The 15,267-nt window shown below is 40.9% G+C and overlaps 1 protein-coding gene across 4 annotated transcripts in view; it reads left to right on the forward strand.

The window, feature by feature from the left end:
* The window catches only part of si:ch211-45c16.2 (mitogen-activated protein kinase kinase kinase 13), a 54,684-nt gene that overhangs the window by 13,333 nt on the left and 26,084 nt on the right, over positions 1 to 15,267 (forward strand). For 3 of the 4 annotated variants that reach the window (XR_008386171.1, XR_008386172.1, XM_053627395.1), the window contains exon 2: positions 2,240 to 2,334. The gene's annotated coding sequence lies outside the window, so the exon portion shown is untranslated. Of the gene's footprint in view, positions 1 to 2,239; positions 2,335 to 7,969; positions 8,550 to 15,267 lie in introns of all 4 variants that reach the window. The other variant, XM_053627396.1, reaches the window with a different exon arrangement.

The following is a 15,267-nucleotide window of genomic DNA, read 5'->3' on the forward strand; positions in this document are numbered from 1 at the left end:
AAAACCGAGCATGAGGTGTATGTTTTGGCCGATCCACTTTCATTTACTATTCAACATTAATCACAAAGACAGCAGCAGTCATGTGTGAAATGACTTATTTTAATGTAATGGCTTATTTCGTTGCTCATGTGGAGTGACTAGGGAACACACACCAGCCCCTTAGGGTGTGGCTGGGGAGCAGGCGATTAAACATGGTGCTCCCCTCATTTTAAGCACCCCCCTCTCTCTCACTCACTCTCTCACTCACTCACTCACTCTCTCACACACACACACGCGCACACACACACACGCGCACACACGTACCCCAGAGGTTTGTGTCAGGCATGAGCAGCTGTTCATTACCACAGTCCTACAATAGAGCAATCGTTCACCTCTCCTGTCTAGTCGAGACTAGACTTCCCTAATATCTGCTGAATTCATCTGTTTGCCTTTCTGTCTGATAGGTTAAAGGTTCAGTAAATAACATTTTTGCATTGGCCTTGTAAAGCACACGCTGCTGCCAATGTCCTGCACATTTCAGAGCCTTTTTCTTGTCTGATGTTTGTTATGAGTGTGCAGATTTGAGTAGGACCAGGTGATATGACGTTGTAATATTGATATTGTGGTATCTTTTTATTATTTATTTTTTAGAATAAACGTTGGCTTGAGGCAGCTGATTTGATGTTAAACTCTTATACTTCCTAAAATCCATAAAATTGCAAAATGTTAAAATCTTATAATTTTATAGACATTAGATAGAGTATCATTAAACTGTGTGTTTTTTTTTTTTAATGCAAAACTACTGTTTTACTGGCAGTTTGTAACAAACCTATAGGCTATATTGCGATGCATATCATGCATCATAGAAATGTCTTTGCGAATCGTGATATATTTGTCATATTGTATAAGATTTAAATCAGTTAAATTAACTTTTACACTCTATACTTTTTCAAACTAAGAACATGATGGGACATGCTGTTATAGGAAAATAATCAACACGCAAGCTTTATGTGGCCTGATTTTTAAAAAAATAATAATTTGTTTTAAAGGGGCCAAGCACCAAAGGTGCCTAGGCATCCGAATATTCTTCTACCTTTTCTTAATATTCTTCTGTATCTTCTGGCTAGGGTGTGTCTGGCAGCCCATAGAACCATCTAGTAAAAGTTGTGAAATTTGGCACACTGATTGGGATGGGAATAACGAACATTCTGTCCAAATTTGGTCCAAGTGTTGCCAATGCTCTAGCACCACGATTGGGTCACAGTTGAGCCTAATTTGGACTTTTATAGTCATAACTTTTTAACCCTGTGTCCACAATTTAAAAGCCAGGCATCCCTGGACTCCCTGGGTTGAGACAAGTTCAACTTTGGCACACATCATCTTCAGAGTAAGCCTCACAAAAGATATCTAAAGAATCTCGATACTCCAAACAGTTTGCCCATAATGCGCCAATGAATCTGACAGTGAAGCTACCAAACAAGTTTGCACACTGAAACAAAACTTTGTTAGCATCTCAGGACCATAACCTGAGACACTGCAACAATTTTTGTGCCAATACCATACACTGATCAAAAATTACAGTAACATGCTAAAAATGCTTGCATCTAACTGCCATTTTTGCTGCTCCTCCTCCAAATTTTGTCCAAACTTCACCAAATTTGGCTCACATCATCTTGAGAGCTGTCTGAACAAAAGGAAAGGAATGTTGATATTCAAACTTGCTGTTCTAAAGCGCTGACACTGGGGACTCCTTCTATAAATACATTTCTTCCAGACTGCTTTGGCATATCAAGGATCATGTTTGGTTTTCTTTAAATGACACAGCCTTTGAATCAGTTTATTATTATTTCAGGTCCCTGAGAATGTCTGTCACTAGAGAAAACAACAATAAATGAGCACGTTAATATAAAACTTGTAACCGATCAGACTCAGGACCTGAGTCCATGACCTCAGCCGTGCTGTGGTATAATCTGTCTTGATGTCTATTGTTGCTTATAATCCCTGGAATCTCCCTTTTCTCTTGTCTTTGTACTTTGTTCTTGTCTATGGAGGATCTGAGTCTATATTTAGATCTGGGCTTTCCCTGCATTATGGCTCTATACTGTGCCATTGTTGATTCAAGACACAAACCCACACAGACTCACCTCTTAGTCTTTGCAGTCAACACAGATGATAGAAATAACTGCTTCCTTTCCCTTTCTAGTCCTGAGATTGTGGTTTCTGGCCTGTGACCTCTGGCCTTTTGTTTGTATGTTTGCAGGTGAAGTGGAAAGTGCAGAGAGCTAAGAAGAAGAGCTTTGAATCTGAGCTTTCTTCAGATGTAGCTGTAAGACATGCTGACCAGCCTCACCACAGGTAAAGGTCTTCTGTTTTGTTGCCATTCTGGAGTAAATAATCACAGTTAAAATGTCAGCAGTCACGCTGTGAAGTCTGTCAGCTTTCATACGTGATTGATGAGAAATTAAGTGCCTGTGAAGTGCACTTTGTGCATGTGCTTCTACCGTATGTGTTTCCTCAAAGGAGGACAAATGATAAATTCATTAGCTAGCCTACCAGGGAACTGGAAACAACCAGTCCCATGCTTTGGTTGTCTGGAAACTGGGCTAAAAAGTGATGGCCAACAATGTAATAATGCGTGACCAGCTAGTTAAGTGCATTAATACAAACTAAGGGAAAGGAATGAGTAGTAATATTTAAAGCCAAGTTCTACTTTTGTGTAGAAACACAGAGACACACTTTTGGTAAGTACTAACCCCTGCATACCGAGAACACACCACAAGACCTGCCGTTTCGGAGATGCCCTGTCCCAGTCATCTATCGATCACAATTTGGGCCTTGCCAAAGTCGCTCAGATTCTAACGCCTTCCCATTTTTCCTGCTTCCAACACATCAACTTTGAGAATTGACTGTTCACTTGGTGCCTCATATATCCCACCTCTTGACCGGTAATATAGAAACAAGATAATGTTATTCACTTCACCTGTCAGTGTTTTTAATGTTATGGCTGATCGGAGAAAGTTTCCTGGATCTACCAGTTCTGCAGCAGTCTACCATAAACTGGATTATTCAGGTCGATTGTTTGTGTATTTCATGAGGGTTGTGGTGGTTGTGATAACCTTGAGCAGAAGATTCCACAGCCAGAGGCTTACCTGCAGCATGAAGCTTGAATGCCCACAATTCTGCAGCTAATGTGTGTACAAAACCTCCACTGTAATCATAACACTGCATTATATCCAGTAAAAGCAGTTAGTTAGCTATACTGTAACACATTTTCTTGCAACTTTTATCCATGGGGAAAAAACGCTGCTTACTTGAATAATATATTTTACAACAGCTTCATACTCACTCACTTAAAGGAGGAGTACACCCTGAAACACATTACATATGTTTATGCAATACCTCATTTTGTTCAATACCTTATTGAAACCTTGAGTATCAGTTGATACCCAACGTCACTGTTAAACTTTTTCCCACACATGTAAGTGTAAATACAATACGCCCTATAAAGAAAAAAAAAAAGACAGGAAAAAAAAATCAAGTTGTTTAATATGTAAACGTTTCCGGTTCCAAAAATAAATTTCTTGTCAAAATTCAATTCCAATCGCTGCATTTGTTACCGGTTTAGATATATGATCCGCCATTTTTTCCCCCTTGATGCCGATATTGGGTTCCTGATTGGATTGGTGCCATCTCTAGTTTATATTGATGTCTTCATTTGAGTGGTTCTAATTTGCTGTATTTGTTATTTATTTCTGTCAGCAGTTGTCTGTTGCGATGAGATTATAGAGACATTGCATGTGCAGTTACAGTGACATTTAATAAGTGGAAAAAAAAACCCATCAAAGTCTCAAATGTAAGGGATAATGGCCATATTTTGCTGTTAGGTTCTGAAAACTTTTTCACTGACATTCGGTGTCATTAATGATACATCCAGGATAGAAGTAGTGGAGACTGCAAACTTTGGACTCAAAATGATAAGATGAAAATGAGATGACGAGCATGATGGCAGTATTAGGATGAAAGTTGAAGCTTTGGAAGCTGATCTGTTTGAGCAGCGTGTAGAGGTGAGAGGGCTGGACTGATTGAGACTAAGACTAAAGCGCTGCTGCACCATTATTAGCAGGTAGGCGCACAGTGTTGTGGAAAATGTACGTAACTATTAACCAAATGAAAGTACACCAACATGTAACCAACAAAGTAAATATTGGATGCCACCAGAGATCACATGTTAATGTGCAAGTCATTTAAGATTGATTTTCCTTTCCGAAGCTAACCAGGAGCTAGAAATCAAGTCAATGTGATGATGGTATATAATTTAATAGCCACCTGTTGTTCCATGTAAACTCAAGATTTTTCTTTATCGCTAAAGCACTTAAGTCTGTTCATGTCTAAGCTTTGCTGGAAAAAGAAGCCTGGTGGAGGTTAGTTTTGTTTTGCATGGTTTATTAATACAATAGAAACAGGAGTAGTAGGAAAAAAAGGCAAGTTTAAAATGTCTCTGTACAAAACCGGGCCTAGCCACAGCAGTTCCACAGGAAAGTGCATGGTGGCACGTAGTCCTGCACCAGTGTTTGTTTGGCAGTAGTTAAACTGATTACATTCCCTCATCCTGAGCATGTGTGTGATTAGTTTGGGAAAAACCCGTCACATGTCACTGCAGATGAATTCTGGCAGCTGGGGGGAAAAATGTATCCTAACAAAATGTCAAGGTCCTCTGGCAGAAAAACAGTCCCAAAACATTAAAAGTCACCACCATATTTAACCATGGGCATGAGGTACTTTTCCATATGGCTACCTCTGTGTGCGCCAAAACCACCTCTGGTTTTTATTTTCAAAAAGCTGTATTTTGGTTTCATCTGACCATAGAACCCGATCCCCATTTGAAGTTGGCAAACTGAAACCCTTCCAAGAAACTTGTGGTGATGTAGGTGACTTCAGATTGTAGTTTTGGAGACTTTTTGGCCCCAAGACGCAACTAACTTCTGCAACTCTCCAGCTGTGATCCTTGGAGATTTTGTGGCCACTCGAACCATCCTCTTCATAGTGCATTGAGACAATATAGACACGCGTCCAATTCCAGGTTGATTCATAACATTTCCAGTTGACTAGAACTTCTTCATTGTTGCCCTGGTGGTGGAAACGGGCATTTTCAAAGCTGGTGCTATTTTCTCATAGCCACTTCCCATTTTGTAAAGCTCAACAACCGTTTACTGCACATCACAGCTATATTCCTTGGTCTCTTCCATTGTTATGAATGGCTTCGTAAGTGTTCTGTTGTTGGCTGTAAAAATGATCATGAGTTTTCATGTATTCCCAGCATCAGAGCCACTGAAGACCCAGTGGAGAAGTTTTATTTTGAAGGAAATGTGCTCCGAAAAAATACCTCAATTCGTATGTTTGGGAGAATCCTTTCACACCAGACTGCTTTGTGAACGAGGGTCAATATAAAGCAAGATTAGCTAAAAAAAATTTGATTCCTTATGAATGGATCAATACCAACTGTTCATGATCCAGCTTCATATCCAGAAGATGTAAGTATGCACTATATTTTGTGAATGTTTGCAAATAGCCTTTCCGAACGTGCTTGTTAGCAGATTCCACGGCTAATGCAGCTAAAGTTAACATTGTCTCTGATTGTATTCACGGAGTAACCATTCGGAAACCTCCTGGTTTATTCTCACAGTTGTTACTTCTGTCAGAGTCTCTCCTTCATCAATGTCCGACTCTGATTCATACATATAGGGCTGAACACCGGTATTTATACTGTCGGCCATATTGGTTCTCCTGAGTTGTTGTTGCCGTAATATGCGAAGCACGAGCTGTAAATGCATAGCCCACTTCCGGAAAGGGGGTGGGGATCAGTAGCTCATTTGCATTTAAAGAGAGACACAAGAAAACAGTGTGTGTTTGCTTACACCCAAAAAAAGGGGCATTTACAGCATGGTATAATAAATTATCCGTGGGGTATTTTGAGCTGAAACTTCAGACACATTCTGGGGACACCTGAGGTTTATATTACATCTTGTAAAAAGGTTCATAATTGGTCTCCTTTAAGCATGATAATTACCAGACCTTTAAAAAAAAAAAAAAACACAGTTTATGATCATTAAAATAAATACATTTAAATAATAGATATTTGATGGACTCTTCAGTGTCATTGTTCAGGGTGTTAGGATTGGGCGATTTGGATCAGTCCATCCATGCATCCATCCATTTTCTGTACCACTTATCGTACACTGGGTCACGGGGCACCTGGAGCCTATCCCAGGAGACTCCCAGGGCACAAGGCTGGGGACACCCTGGACGGGCACAATCGTGCACAGAGACACCCATTCACACACTATGGACAATTGAGAGATGCCAGTCAGCTTACATAGTCACTGTGAATGTTTTACAATTGAGACATTTGTTTATTTGCAATTACTCACTACCCTCATAGCTTAAAGATTAAAAAAAATACATCCAGGGATATTTAGCCAGTTGGTTTTGAAGACCTGTACTGAATAACCATTTGCTTAACATAAATGTCAGCATAAATAACTGTACAAACACATGCCTAGATTTCTTCACCAGGGTAGAAACGTAGATTCTATGAATATGCAAATTGGAAACACCCCTAACATACCCCCACCAATTTCTTCTGTTAAGCTGTGTAATCTCAGGACATTTGCCTGTTGAAACATGATTGGCTGTTATATCTTATGATGCACGAACATTTACTTGAATTAGTTAAAAAGTAATAAAAATATGTAAAAAATAAAATAAAATAAAATAAAAATGGGGAGGGGGGGGATGTAGTTGGTAAATTGTTGCCATATGGCAACAATGTATAATGGTGCAAGATGTATCATATAGTCGAAAATAACAACACAAATGTCTGAGATTACAATTACTGCATTTTCCAGACCATTTTTTGCCACCTAGTATGTCTTAAAAGGAAAGTCTAGAAAGGTGGATGGATTTACTCACTCAAAATACATTTAAAAAAATGAGATCTAAACATGTTTTGTATGAAGTATTTTTAAAATTCTTTCTCTTGAATGTAAATATACTATTAGAGAAGCCTAATGTCTTTTTGCAGTGTAAACCTGTTTCAATTCATGACTGCACATACCACAGTTCCATTATCGCATGTTGTTGCCATATGGCAGCAATTACATTTTACCATTAAATAAAATATTCAAAATATATAATTGGATTTAAATGACCACCAGTAAATGTTAATTTATCTCAAATAGTGTTTCAAATTTTTCATCTAAGTAGTTTTGCCTAAATATTGAAAAATTTATATAATTGAGAGCTCTCCGATGATCTTCACTATGCCATGTGATTGCAGAAAAGGAAGTGCAAACCGCACTTCCAAGTCATGTGACGTCTTTTTATTATGACCAAAAAAAAAAACCTTTTTCCAGTTATATAGGAAAATATTAGTTTTGCATTATTGCCTATTAAAAAAATGGAGATAAATGAATTGTTGCCATATGGCAACACCATGCAGTAAAGAGTTAAATGTGAATTCAAATCGAGTTAGCTCTTGTATCAGAAAGCTAGCAGTTTGCTCAGACGATCTGATTTTACCCTAACTTTAATTTCAACGACAATCTGCACAAATAAACAAAAAATGTACAGATATGACCATTAAACTACTGTTTAATGTTTTCCAGTTGGGACAGTGTTAATCTTCGCACTATACAACAGTGTCATCCTTAACAATGCCTTGCATTTTAAATATTGTGCTAGATCAAATGGATAATTCATGGCACAGAATTATCCCAGTGTAGTCTTTCACGTCTTTTGTTATAATGTAGTTTACAGTAATTATGTCATTTGAGCAGATCCAGGGTCTATTTCTGGTTGTGTTCTAGCCTTAAGGAGAAGCTCTGTACACTCAGTCTTGATCAGTTTCACAGAAAAGGCCGTGTGCCACTGATTAAAGCCTACCCTGACGTCAGAGAGCAGTTATTAATCATTGTGTTGTTTTTTTGGGCAGTGTTCGAGGCTGAAGCATGCTGCGCAGTCAGTTATAAATAGCTGCAGAGAGAAAATCTTGAAGGATTCAGGCACTTGTGTACACTTGTGCAAATTGGAAGCAAGACACATATGCAAGATGCAAATGCATACTGCTGGAGTCTGATCCTGATTGAAGCGTACACACACACACACACCACACACTGCACACACAATCAGCTTGATATAAAAGCACTCTTGTTCCCCAAATTTTTCCTCTCCTGTTCTCCTCTGGTCCTCTCCCCTTCCCTCGTGTGTGTGTGTGTGTGTGTGTGTGTGTGTGTGTGTGTGTGTGTGTGTGTGTGTGTGTGTGTGGTGCTGCGTCATGCCTGCGTCACCAGGCCCCCTTCATTCATGAAATGTGACGCAAGCAGCACCAGCTCTGCTACCACCCACTCTTTCACGCCGACACTGCAGGCTCTCTCTTCATCCATGCCTCTCTCTCTTTCTTTCTTTCTCTCTCTCTCTCTTTCTCTCTCTCTCTCTCTCTCTCACTCTGGGCTATTTTCTCCTTTGCTCAGTCTCTCCTTGAAAACCGACCATGCATCGCAGCGCTTTTATCTGTAAGTACTCTGCTGCAGTGTGTGTGTGTGTGTGTGTGTGTGTGTGTGTGTGTGTGTTTTAGAGACTGTACCTTACTGAATAGGTTTATTTCCTAAGCTTTTCTCCAAAGTCTGTGTGAATGTGTGTACGTATACATGCCTTGATAACCCAGTTATTAAACCAGTGGATGTGTATATATGTAAGCAATGGAGATGGAAATTGTTTTTTTTTGTGTGTGTGTGTGTGCGCGCGCATGTTCGTACTTGCACTATGTTTGGCTCGATCAGCGATGCTGAGGTTTCATGCAGTAGTTCTCTTCCTGCTGTCCTCTGCTGAAGGACAAACATCACTCTCTCGATCTCCAACACACCCTCGTTATATTTATCTGTGTAAGAAATGAGCTTTGTGTGTGAAATGTGTAATATATATATTTGCTGTGTCATTCATTCTGTCTGTCTCTCTCTGTGTGTGTGTTGAGGTGGAGAAGTGTAGCTCGGTTCATCTGTGCCTCCTCTGCTTAGGATGTTTATATAATGTCATCTTAGAGAGCGAGAGAGAAAGAGTCTCAGGATGATGGAACTGATTACATGAATTAATAATGATCACGATCATCCTTAACTAATAAATTAGCTATGTCAGTTAAGTGGATATAATATTAAATATTTATTAAAAAAAGATATCACATTATCCACAAGAAACGCAAGTTCTATAGTGTTTTCTGTCGATTTGAAATAAAGTGGCGAGGTGATATAATCATATGAGCGATTAGCTTAAAGCCCTGATATTATCCATATAGCTTCCATTTAGTTTTAGCTTGGGTCCCCGTGTCACTTGTGTGTGTTTTAGTGTGTTTCTGTACGTTTGTGTGTATAGAAAGGCAGCGGTCGTAGTCCAGTAGCCGATAATGGTAATGGATGCTTTAATGTAAAGTATTGATTCTTTTGCTTATTTAGAGGTTTTAAAAGTTCAGGAAGACGTGTGTTGCGAAGAGAGACAGAGACCGTGAGACAAGCCGCGAAAGACAGAGATGCCCAGAGAGAGACACACAGAGAGAGAGCGAGAGAGACACACAGAGAGAGAGCGAGAGAGACACACAGAGAGAGAGAGCGCGAGAGAGACACACAGAGAGAGAGAGCGCGAGAGAGACACAGAGAGAGAGAGAGAGCGCGAGAGAGACACAGAGAGAGAGAGAGAGCGCGAGAGAGACCCACAGAGAGAGAGCGCGAGAGAGACACACAGAGAGAGAGAGCGAGAGAGACACACAGAGAGAGAGAGCGAGAGAGACACACAGAGAGAGAGAGCGAGAGAGACACAGAGAGAGAGCGAGAGACACACAGAGAGAGAGCGAGAGACACACAGAGAGAGAGCGAGAGACACACAGAGAGAGAGCGAGAGAGACACAGAGCGAGAGAGACACAGAGCGAGAGAGACACAGAGCGAGAGAGACACAGAGCGAGAGAGACACAGAGCGAGAGAGACACAGAGCGAGAGAGACCGCGAGAGAGAGCGAGAGACACACAGAGAGAGCGAGAGACACACAGAGAGAGCGAGAGAGACACAGAGCGAGAGAGACACAGAGCGAGAGAGACACAGAGCGAGAGAGACACAGAGCGAGAGAGACACAGAGCGAGAGCGAGAGAGACACAGAGCGAGACACACACAGAGAGAGAGCGAGACACACACAGAGAGAGAGCGAGACACACACAGAGAGAGAGCGAGACACACACACACAGAGAGAGAGAGACATAGATATGCTCAAAATCAGAGACAGAGAGAGAGACCGAATGAGATGGAGAGAGACAGAGAAACACAGATGCATAGAATGACATGGAGGGAGACACAGAGGGAGACAGAAATGCACAAAATCAGAGAGAGAGAGGCCCACAGAGAGACAGATGCACAGAATGACAGAGAGAGAGAGACACACACACGGATAGCGTGAGACACACAGAGAGACTGATGCACACAGAGAGAGACATGCACACACACACACACACACACACAGAGAGACACACAGACACACACACACACACACAGAGAGAGACATGCACAGAATGACAGTGAGAGAGATGCACAGAATGAGATACAGCGAGAGAGACGGATGCACAGAATGACATGGAGAGAGAGAGAGCGACAACGACACAGAATGAGACACACAGAGACAGATGCACAGAATGAGACAAACAGAGAGACACAGATGCACAGAATGAGATTGACACGTGCAGAATGAGACACAGAGAGGGACACAGAATGGGAGACACGGAGAGAGAGACAGATACACAGAATGACACAGAGCGAGAGAGAGAGAGACTCGCAGAATGAGGCAGAGTGAGACGCACAGAATGTGACTGAGAGAGATGCGCACAGAATGAGACAGAGATAGAGATGTACAGAGAGAGAGAGGTGCACAGAAACAGACAGACACACTCACAGAGAGAGAGAGAGAGAGTGAGTGAGTGGGTGGGTGAGTGAGTGCTGGGACTCCTGTGATCCTAATAAACAGCTGGTTTAAAAAAATCATGGTCTTGTGTGTGTGTGTGTGTGTGTGTGTGTGTGTGTGTGTGTGTGTGTGTGTGTGTGTGTGTGCGCGCGCGCACAGGTGGGTCTGTGCGCGTGTGTGAGTTTGTCCCTATCTCTCTAACACACTCCCTCTGATTGTAATAAGCACCACAGGCATCCTCCTGTGCTATTCATGCTGTCCATCACGCCGGCTTTTATGTGTGTTGATTTAAAAGCTATGTGCTGATTGGTAAGGGGAGCAGCTGGTCAGCTGTGGCCTCTCTCCTCCTCCTCCTCCTCCTCCTCCTCCTCCTCCTCCTCCTCTGTCTCTCCACTCATCCTCCCCCTCTCTCCCTGGCTTGCAGCTCTGTTCACATGGAGCCAGCTCCTCTTGTGTCCTTTGTAGTCACTCTGGGATCTTTTCCCAATTGGGCTGCTCTCGTATCAGTCCAGCAGCAGCGTTACCTCCTTCTGTCTCTTCACTGTCTGTCTTATTCTCCTCATTCTCTCTGGTTCTGTTTCTCCTTACACATACACGAGCGCGCACACACACACACACACACACACACACACACACACACACACACACACTTTTGTACTTCTAGATATCCTTTTATATTTCTAGGTTGCCATTATCACAAAATGATAATTGGTTCTAGTCTGAAAAAATAATTTGGATTAAATGAAATAAAAATCTATCTTGTGTCATGCACAGAACATATGGTATACGCTAATGTAAATATATCACGCTGTGCTCCTAAATTACCTTGCTGCTGTTCACATCAATCTTCTTCGCAGATGGGATCTAGGATTAAAACTTAAGAAATAGCACACGATGCAGCATTGGACCGAATGCGATCAGAAGGACATGGCGCAAATCTTGCACATAAAGCAACCGACTTGTTTTCATGATACAGCTGTAATAATGGTAACTTTGAGTCATTTAGTAAATTTAAATGTAATAAAAAGTAAAATGCGATAAATCGGACCTGCTCGAATTTAGACCTTCTCGAACGTAGATCAGTAGAGCTGTACGTGAAGTGTAGAGAGATGTGGGCCTGGAATAAAGCCTGTGAATACTCTGTTTGCATGGCAGAAGGCGACACTGTTTCTGTAATGTCTCTTTGTGTCATGTTTTTACCCACACCCGTTTGAAAGCTCTTGAGTTTTTAATTCTGGCTTCAGAGAGTTGCATGAGCAGGATGTGAGCGGATGATGATTGTTAATGATAAAGCGTCACTTCTGTCGTATGTGAGAGCACCTTTTGGAGTTTTAAGTGGTCTTGTTGCCCTAGGGACCAAGGAACGATGTTACAATGCCACACACTCCCAGCTGCGTTCTCCCTCGCCTGTTGGTGTGTGCGCGCGGTGGTACTTTGGAGCATGACAGCATCTCTGCCTGTGTGACTCAGAGCACTCACTGCCCAGTAACCACGTTTACATTTGACTTCATATTATCACATTAATGAGCTCATTTCAGCAAGGCCTGTGTGTGTAGGCGTGTGTGTTGATGCCAAGTCGTAATTAGCATCAAATTACAAATAAACAGCGATCATCTACGTTTTAGTAAATGCTCCTATGCAGGGGTTCGTATGTAAAAGTAAACATTCCTCTGCTAGGCCAAGTACACAGAGTAGGAATGTTCTTCATCTCGTTCCTCAATACTGCACATGCAGCCTGGTGTGTGTGAGATTCGTGCCAGGTGTGTCTCAGGGGCCGATACCGTGTATCTTGTGAGATGAATCTCAGGTCAGTTCCAGCTCAAGGGTTAAAGCTGGTTTAGTGCAGTTTTGTTGTTACGGATGTGTCTTTTAAACTTGATTTGACCTGCAAAGCCTTTCACAGCCTGCATCAACAATACAGAATTATTGTTAATGGGACTTTTTTCAGACCAGTCTTTACTTTTTCAATGTAACGAAGTTGGTCCATCTACTAGTATGTTTTTGGACAGGGAAAGGAAACTGGAAAACATGAAGGAAACCCATTGGACACCCAAATGAGAAGACCCTCCACAATTAACTGAGCTCAGGATCGAAACAGGGACCCCGGCGCTGTATCCATGCGCATTTTATAGAAATCACAGTAATCGTATGGTAAAATATTGAGTGCGAGTACTACATATAATGCAAATCAGAAAGTGGTGGTAGTGTTTTTTGGGGGTTTTCCCCACCCCTTTTTAAAAAAAATTTTATTGGGCTACTTTTTCAAAGTAAGATTGACATTTGCATGGAATGGTCATTTAGAGTAAATTGTAAACATTCGCTTATTGGACAAATTTGAATAAAATCTATTCATATGGGATTAAATCAACTGGGATTAAAAATGGGAATAGTTCCATTATTTGAAGGTGCTACTCTGTATTTGAATGAGTTTTTTTTTTTTTTTACATCCTCCCCTGGGAGAAACTTACAAATCAATTCTAACCTAACCAGCCCCTACAGGATTTCACAGAATTTTTATTGTGATTGTTGCGGCCAAAAACGCTCTATATTGCCGCGGCTTTTTTCAAACTTTGCGGAGTATTTTTGTGCTTCTTTTGCAGAAAACTATTCGAATTGGCGAAATTACAATAGCACAAAATAGTTTGCACAGTCTTTCGCTGTGATGTTTGTTGGTAAGCGAGACCTTTTAGCTGTACTCTTGTTCGAACGAAGAGCTTTTTGGCTGAATGTACGCTGTCATGTCACATGACGTGCCTTTTTGAAAAATCACAATACCTTGTGTGACTCAAATATCCGAGTTCATAGGAAAATCAATTCTGTGGAAACTCGCTCATATTCATTTTATAGCTGTGAGAGTTTTGATATTTGATCATGCTGTGTACTAGCCTAATTTATTTTATTTCTTTTTTTACTTCCAGCAGACCAGTGTACATTTAGCAGGAAATAACAATAAGTACAAATACTTTTTTGCTCAAGGTGATGCCCAACTCGTAACAATCCTTTCCAGAATTCTCCTACTTTTTTTTTGTTTGTTTGTTTTAAGATAAATATATTTAGCTACTAGATTTTATGTTTGTTTGCCTGAGGTGGGGGAAATAAACACGTCCAGGATTCGGGAGTTAAGACCAGCAACTGATAGCAAATTTATTATTTAGGCTTTCCATTCCATTAGGTGCATTAGTGTCTAAGCATGTATACTCTCTCAGTCCACACTGCCTCGCCGAGTTTTTTTCTGTCTCTCTTGTTTCCTTTTCTCTCTCTCTCAGCAGCGAACTCTGCGAAACTCTGTACGCCAAGTGTCACTGTCATGGGATGCGCCATTGATCTTATAAGTATACTCTAAAGTGGAACATTTATCTCTGAAAATAACTGGAGGTTATTTTGCAGTGTATAGAACAGAACTGAAATGAAGATGAGTTGGAGTGTGTTTGGGTCATGTGATTTATTTATTTATTTATTTAATTTATTTATTTATTTTTTGCACAGCTGCCAGGTTATTTAGTGTGTGCGCCATTAAGACCAGATTATATATTGACCTGCCTACCTCAGAGAGAGACACAAGGACTGCACAGGACTAAAGCAGCTTTGCACATCAGGCCATATTTTAGTCTGCAAATCAGGATGCAGGAAGCAGAGGAAAGTCCCATGCTGCTGCACTCCCACACAAGCCCTAAATATTCCAGGATTGTAACCTGCTGAAGCACAACACCACCCAGTCCATGGTAGACTAGAGAAGTGAATGAACCTCCTGAATGAAGCCTGGTTTACTAGAAGACTGGACCAATAATTTGGTGTTTGTTTGTTTTTTTTTTTGTTTTTTTATGACAGAAGGATTTTTGGCATTTTTAAGGAGATTAGTAGAGTGTATAGTAGGGGTGCAATCAAATCTAAATACATTATTCAGATTGAACAGATGTCTTTTAAACAAATAACACTACAGATATTTAAACAAAAATATGCGGGGTGGTTGTTTTTAGATAGCTTGCCACGTTCAGGGACTGGGATCGAATACTACGCCTGGAAGCAGTGATGGTTACTAACGATATGAAACTTTTGGGCTGATTGACTAATGATTTTATGATCCTTTGCGTTTTTCACTTCTAATTGAAAACGATTTCTGTTTTTTGATGAACTGATTGATTCAGTTCAACAAACTACACAGTATTTTGATTCAGCGATTCAACCTGTTTTCCGTAACAGCATGACCTTTAGCTCCTTTTTCGCAAATCCTTTGGCTACATCCACATCAATCCGGATAAATGTGAAAACACATCTTGTTCTCTACGCCTTGGCCTTCC

The sequence above is a fragment of the Ictalurus furcatus genome, chromosome 6 (assembly GCF_023375685.1).
Source record: "Ictalurus furcatus strain D&B chromosome 6, Billie_1.0, whole genome shotgun sequence".
Classification (NCBI taxonomy): Eukaryota; Metazoa; Chordata; class Actinopteri; order Siluriformes; family Ictaluridae; genus Ictalurus; species Ictalurus furcatus.